Source organism: Ambystoma mexicanum, chromosome 1p, assembly GCF_040938575.1.
Source record: "Ambystoma mexicanum isolate Mex_15411 chromosome 1p, UKY_AmexF1_1, whole genome shotgun sequence".
Taxonomy (NCBI): Eukaryota; Metazoa; Chordata; class Amphibia; order Caudata; family Ambystomatidae; genus Ambystoma; species Ambystoma mexicanum.
Genome location: NC_090921.1, coordinates 711,214,517 through 711,221,775, shown reverse-complemented (window position 1 = coordinate 711,221,775; position 7,259 = coordinate 711,214,517). Strand labels below are relative to the sequence as shown.

General features: G+C 45.5%; 1 long non-coding RNA gene across 1 annotated transcript in view; it reads left to right on the top strand.

The window, feature by feature from the left end:
- Nucleotides 1–413: 413 nt before the first annotated feature.
- The window catches only part of LOC138579905 (uncharacterized), a 79,597-nt gene continuing 72,751 nt past the window's right edge, over nt 414–7,259 (top strand). Inside the window, exon 1 of the long non-coding RNA XR_011304156.1 lies at nt 414–1,902. This is a non-coding gene — a long non-coding RNA (uncharacterized lncRNA). The remainder of the gene's footprint in view (nt 1,903–7,259) is intronic.

Here is a 7,259-nt window from a genome sequence, read left to right as displayed (position 1 = left end):
GGTGTATTGGGGTCTGCAGGATTCGATTTTAAATACACCTTTTACTAAAACAGGGTCCCAAATCCAGAATAACTGCCTGCTCTACAGGCAGGTGGCATGGTCTTAGAGCCCTGGTAGGCACGGGCAGTATCCTTGCGCCAGAAAGTAATGCAGGGTGTTGCTCTGGGAGTACTTTGGGGGGCTGCGCACGCGGTATAGATAGTAAGCGGCGCTGTGGCGGGCTCACGCTAGAGGCGAGCCGGGGCGGTGTAGAAGCCTTGTGGGTGTACACTAGGGCGCTTCAGAGGCGGCCTTTAGGAGAAGCCGTGCGGCGGTGGGCGGAACTGGAGGCGTGGCGGACACGGCGTGGGAGGAGGTGCGAAAAGCTGCTACTCGGGGGGTGCTGAAGCGTGGGGCTCTGGACTCCAGCCGCAGCCAGCTTTGGTAACAGTCGGCGAAATCCACGCAGCGCTGGGGACTCCGTTTGCAGCACATCACAAACACGAGAAGGATGTTGTTCTGCGCGCCGAAGGGCGTTTTATCGGACGAGAAAAGCACGTGCCTATAAGATTGTCTGCGTGGGTCTACTTTGCGGATGTGCACAGTTACCTTTCAGAAATGCGCGAATGTTTTTTCTACAGATATGCACTGTCTTCCCGACAGACGCACACAGTTTCTTCAGAAAACTTGCTCGGACGTGCACCCGACCTCTTTCGCTGCCCACAGGACGGACCAGCAGAGCAAGTCCCTTATGCACAGGTGCACGATGCACATGTCCTGCTTCAGACGTGCACACGCGACGCCCTTTCTTCAGCAACCATCAACTTTTCAGAGAACGATAAACTAAACATTCACACCGTCCCGACTGTGCCATCGGTGTAAGTGGATGGGAGGCAGGCAAACGTAATTCTTTCCTAACCTGCGGCACGAAAACACACTTGTCACGCAGGACCCCAGGGTACGACGGAGAGAAAACGTAGGCGTGGCAACAATAGTAAAAGTGGAGAACTTTTTCGGTAGTATCCGAAGGAAAATGTGTAACAAATACTGCGTTTTATTGCACACGGGGACAATAAAATTGTTCAAAGCTACTAACTGCACAGTGAACTAACTTATCAAACTGAGGAATGGCACACCCTATAAAACTGGGGATGCCCTTTCGACATTGTCCTGCAGACCAGTTTGAGCCTGCGGAGTATGGGAAGTCAAAAGGCTGCTGCTCCCAAAGTCAAGACAGTGAAATCTATAGTCCTGGCTACCCAAAATCTATAGCTCAATGTATGTTGCGCACACATCTTATGGAACCTGCAGTCCTTCGCACACCCAAAGTTCATGGAACGCCTGTGGAACCTAAAGAACCTTCAAGACTTCAGCATCAGAAGACTGCTGTATCCACATTCTGTGACCCCAAAAGACTCCCTTACCCTAGTCCATTGAACCTAAAGTCCTGGTCACCCAGCCTGCAGCACCCAATGTCCCTGGAACCTACATTTCAAAGGACCCAAAGACTGAAGTTGCGAAAAATGTCAAGCGACCCAAATGCAGAGGCACCCTAGCTTCTGCCACACAGAATGAAAGAAACCCACATTTCATGCAAACTAAACCTAGTGGAGTCAAGGGGCAACCCATATTTCATGCAAACTAAAGTCAGTATCGTCGAAGGAACCTACATTTTTGCAGCCCAATTCATGTTTCAGCAAAAAGGACATTAAACCCAGAGCTAGTGGAACCCAGAATCCATGAAACCAAAGGTTTGTGATATCCAAAGTCTGCGCGACTCAGTGACTGTTGAAATTGCCAGACGCACTCCACGATAGATAAAGCGCCTTCTGGAAACATACCAGGTCCATCGCATGCATTTTTGGTTGTGAGGATGCGTGAGCCCATCGACACACCCATAAGGCCAGAAGTACACAGATTCAGGTAACTAGGCAATGTATGCGTACCCAGAGGAGCTAGTTGTAGTATCACTGTGTGCATGTAATGCTCACTGCATGTGTGGGGAGGATGCTTGCAAATAGGGAGTGAGGTCTAGAAAGGATGTCAGGGGAGCTGGATTGAAGAGGAGTTTGCTAATGGCGTTAAGTTTCTGTTCCGTTTCCCATCTCTCTTGGTGCTGGTTTCAGATGCTGTCCAGTTTCAGCTTGTGAAGTTTTTGGTTACCTTACAGTCAATTCGCTGTTTGTGCTGGTTACAGTCACGGTTTGATTCCGGCTGGTACAGGTTCTGATCACTGTCACAGTTGGCTGTATTTTAGTTTTTATATTGTGTCTGGTATTGGTATTTTTTTGTTTTGTTCCTGGTTCTCGTTTGTGTTTTCTATTTTTTAGTGCTAGTTCTGATCCCTGCCCAGTCTCTGATGCTGCTGGTTCTGCTCAAAGTTGAGTCTCTCTTGGTGATATATCTGTTGTCAATATCGTCTCATTTATTTCTGGCATCTTTTGATGCTGGTATTGTCACATTTAAATATATTTTGGGACTAGTACTCTGTACTGTCTTTATTGGCACTTCAGCGACAGGCTCTATCCTCAGTCTGGTCTGTGGTGGTTCTGGTTCTGTTCACTGTCTCAAGTTTGTTCATTCTGATCTGATCTAATCACTGGTGGTACTATCTCTTCTCACAGCACAGTCTACAAATGTTTAGCAATTATAATTTCAGTCCAGTTTAATTACTCAGGTCTCTGTTTAGTCGCGGTTGGTGATGATTTTGGTCTATGTCAGACTTCTGTTGATGATGGAAGTGGTTTATTCCTTCGTATTTATTGCTGCTGTTATTATCCTTCTGGTGTCATTCTGGGAATAGTTATGGGCGCTGTCCAGTCTCTCTTGGTCCTTGCGTATGTTTGTACTGGATCTGGTATCCGTCCAGTGTCGGTTGGTTCGCATGTATGCTCACTCGTTGCCGGTTCTGGTTGCTTTGGGATGTCTGTCGATTATGGTATACATTGGTTCTGGTTTGGTGTGTTCGCAGTTTCTGTTCTTGGAGGTTGTGATCACTGATCATGTTCTGTTGATGCTGGTTCTAGTGAATGTTTGCTCTCTGGTGGTTGTGACATGTTGCCCAATTTTGGTACTGGTCTCTCTCAAGTCTTGGTTGTTGTCTTTTATGGATTCAGTCCAGATTCCTTCAGTTTTGGAAGATGTCTCTGTTGGTGCTGATTTTGGCCACTGTGTGGTATCTTGTTCTGGTCAATTTTCCATGCCTCTTGATGCTGATTGTGTAGTGCATCAGTCTCTTTTCGGGATGGTTGTTATCACTGTCAATTATTTGTTTGCGTTCACTCTGCTTTTTTTTCAGTGATGTTTGCTGCTGACTTAGCTTTCTTCCTAGTGTCCTATGTGTCTGTATTCTGGCCAGCCTCTTTTGGGTTTGGTCTTCATGTGGTGTCTGTTAGTGCTGATTCTGGTACCTTTTCTAGCATTTTCTAGTGATGCCTCCTATCAGGTTTTTTAAAACCTTTGTTGGTACTGATGCGCGTCACAGTTCCTGTTAGTGTTGATTTGTGTCCCGCCTCTGTTGGTACCGAGTCTGCCCGGTACCTCTCTCTTGATGCTGTTTCTGCTTCCCGCTCATGTTATAATGTCAGTGGCTCCTGTCTGGTCACTGTGGGTTCAGTCTCTGCAATTGTTGATGGAGGTCTCTGTTGGTGCAGGCTCGAGTCCATGAAAGGGTCTTGTTGGTGATATTCAAGACTCTATTCAGTGTTAGTCTCTCTCTCTCTTTTGATGCCTCTTTGGGTCGCTGCCCAATCTCTGTTCGTAATGGTTCTTGTCACAGTACAATCTGTGTTGCTGCTGTTTCTTTTCTGTTCAGGATCTGTTTTATTAATGGTCTAAGTAGGTGTTGGCTTGGGTCTATGTAAGTGTTGGTTTTAGTCTCTGTAGGTGTTGATTTTGGTCTCTAAATGTGTTGGTTTTGGCCTCTGTGTTTGTTTTATTCTCTGTAAGTGCCTATTTTACACACCAGGTATTCGTTTTATTCTCTGTTCTGTTCTCTGTCCCATCTTGGTCCTTTTTCTAATCACTGCTTTACTCTTTTAGTGCTCATTCTAGTCATTACAATATCTCAGGTGTTGCTGGTCAGTTCTCTGTCCGTGCCTGTGCTGATTCTAGTCACTTAGCTGCAGTTCTTGCTGCTGGTCATTTATAGTTACCAACATTATAACTTGAAGAAGGCTAAGACTACATTGCCATTGTAGTGACTTTGTCTGGGGCTGGCCAGGTGGATGTTGCTATGTTATTTAGTCCATTGTTTACATATTTCGGGGACTGTGGATACTTTCTGGGGATGGTTGTGTCATGTAACTGTCACTCAAAGATGCCGACCTTATTATATAGCCTATTTGTTTTTTTAATACAGGTTTATATCCAACAGGTTCTGTCCCAAGCAGCACAATACAGAAAGGCATGGGCGCACGAAGCGAAAGAGTATACTTCATGGCCATGTCATTAGTAGCTCCACATTTCTGCCTTGTGGTGGATCTTAAGGCATGTCACAGGAGAGCAGTCAGTACTCCAGAAGGGTGAGCGTTGTAGCCTCAGGTGGGGTCTTGTGTGCTTCACACACACCGGATGTTGGAACCTTAGAGGAAGTCTTACATACGTTGTGGGAGTTGGGAGTTGTAGTCACTGACAGTCCCATGTTGTAGCCTCACTTGTACTTGATAAACATTCGGTTTTGTAGCCGCTGATAGTCTCATTTCCTTCACAGGAGTTGTCTTGTAGTCTGAGGTGGCGGCTCACATACAGGGGCGGGGGCTGCAGCCTCGAGTAGTCTCATGTGCAAGGGGAGCTGTATGTTGTAGGCCCTCATGCACCACATGAATGTAGGAGACTCGCTTACATCCTGGGGGTTGTGGCCTCATATCAAGTCCAGGGTCTGCAGCATGAATACTGGTCTTGTGGTCTCGTGCACCCCTCGAGTGCTGCGCGCAGTCGCCACTGAGTACATCATGCACAGCTTGAGGATTAGGTGCAGTGGCTTTAGAGGGTTTGCAATTGTAACATCAGATCTGGGCCTCGTGCATCGCTGAGTTTGGGGTGCACCCTTCGGTGAAGTCATATTTGGTTGTCGTTGGAGTTTCATGTAGAACCTAAGGGTGGGGTTTTCGAGCCTCTGATGGTGTCAGGTGGGGGCTGCAGTCACTGTTACAGGTATAGGAACAAGTATTGCACACTTACCATTACTGCTGATGATAATCTAAAAAATACTTGCGTTATGGTAGTACCACTGTACCAGGAGTAACGGTAGTGGATTGCTGAAAATACTGCAGGGGGAGGGGAGTTCTGTGTGGTTTCATCAAAACTTTAGTTTTTTTTTGTTTGTTTTTTGCATTTAGTTCCACTCTTTGTTAGTATGCCTTTTTTTCTTTTAACGGGGAGCACCTCAAACACTCCTCACCTCTTCCCCGAACCTCCAAAAAAACTCCCCACTCCCACACACACAAGCATGCACGCACGCTCGCGTTTGGTTGTACTATCAACATTTCTGAAATTCCACTTGGAACATATGTGTAATTTCTGTTTCTATTCATTTCCACCCACATGTTGAAGGTGGAAATGAATTGGGTTCATAGCACTACTGTATATATTTTTTAATATGCTAAAGGGCCACTTTCAACCCTTTTCATGCATTATATTGGAAATGTGTTGAGAAGGTTGGCATCAGATTTCAGTGTCCGATTTTTCAACCCCCCTTCCAATCTACGCATAACATTTTGGGGGTAATTCATGGATTATTTGCGCCTAAAAAAACGGGATTTGTGCACCATTCTGCCCGCAAATCCCCATTTGTTAAACAGTGATTTGCGGGCAGAATGGCGCACAAATCCCGTTTTTTTCAGCGCAGATATTCCATGAATTACCCCCTTTATTTCCAGTATTGAAGGGAAGTGCCTGTGTTTTACTGCTGTGCAGAAAACAACGTGAACACAACTTCAGAGGGCTTTTACAATTTTGAGCTACACTTCTGTAGTGGAAGTCAAAATTGGAGGATTTTGAAAGTGGTGGTACTCCTTGCCACTGGTGGTATTTTGCAAATTCCACCTGTTTTGGCATTATTGCAGTGCCTCTAAAGAGGCCATTCATCTTTTGAGGGAAAGGATCTGGTTGTTAGTCATCGCACATTGGCATTAATGTATTTTCCCAGGCAAAGGTCTAAATTAAGAACAACGCCCACTGTCTTGACTTGGGTATCCTAGGATTTGGCAACACACTGAAGAGCTAGCCCCTAAAGCCAACCCTGCTGGGGGAAATCACTAGCCTACAATCATTAAGAATTCTGATTTTGCTGGATTGAATTCAAGGAAATGTTTGGTCAACTAATCCCCACCGTACCTGAGATGTGGGATGTATCCAGCCAGGTGTGTCGCTAGGTCTGGAAAAGATGTGACTTATGTCGGGACTCGGGGCTAGGTAGCCTTTTGATTGTAGCCCCTGAGCTTCTGTAAAGACCCGGGGCTATAGCTCCCTCAATACCACCCCTCCAGAAACGCTTCTATCTCGAGCTGAGGGCATTCATAGGTACAATAGATTATCATTTGTGGGTTGCATGGCCAAAGATCCACATTGGTCAATCATATCACCTACCAACTCCACATGCAATCGTAACAGCATAGAGGGCAGGTACTCATGAAAAACCAACATAATGCTGCGCCCACTGAGTATTTTAACGGACTTTGGGCTGTAGTCACTCACTGAATGTGTACTTTGGTCACACATTTTAATCTGTGGACTCATATGCGGACGAGGTAAGTCACTTAAAGTGTTGACACTCTTTCAGTTTGGTTATTCATCACTCAAAGTAAACTAAGGTCACTCGCTATGAGATGTGATGCCCCAAATAGCCAATGGCAAACCAAGATAAGTTAAGTTCACTCACTGTGAGTTGTGATCACTAAATTGTGGGTTTTGTGTGTGGGCATTCTGGTCACTGTAGTTTTTCAGCATGGATTGTAGTTAGGTATGTGGGGGGGCTGGAGTGGCACATTGAGGGCTTTTAGTTTATTTTTGCTTCTATAGTGCTTTACTCCAAAGTTTGTTTTTAAATGAGATGGTACAAAAAATATCAAAAGATGAAGAAAATATACAAAGAAGACGCATACAAAACTAGAGCAAGAACAAAAGAAAACCATACAACCATAAAATTATATGATATGGCATTTATAACGAGCCTATACACAAGTGTTTCAAGGCGTGCCGAGGCAAGGGAGGGGGAAAAGAGAGAAGACAGATACAACGATCTTACTAGGCCATGTGACACTGAGATAGCGCAAGTACAG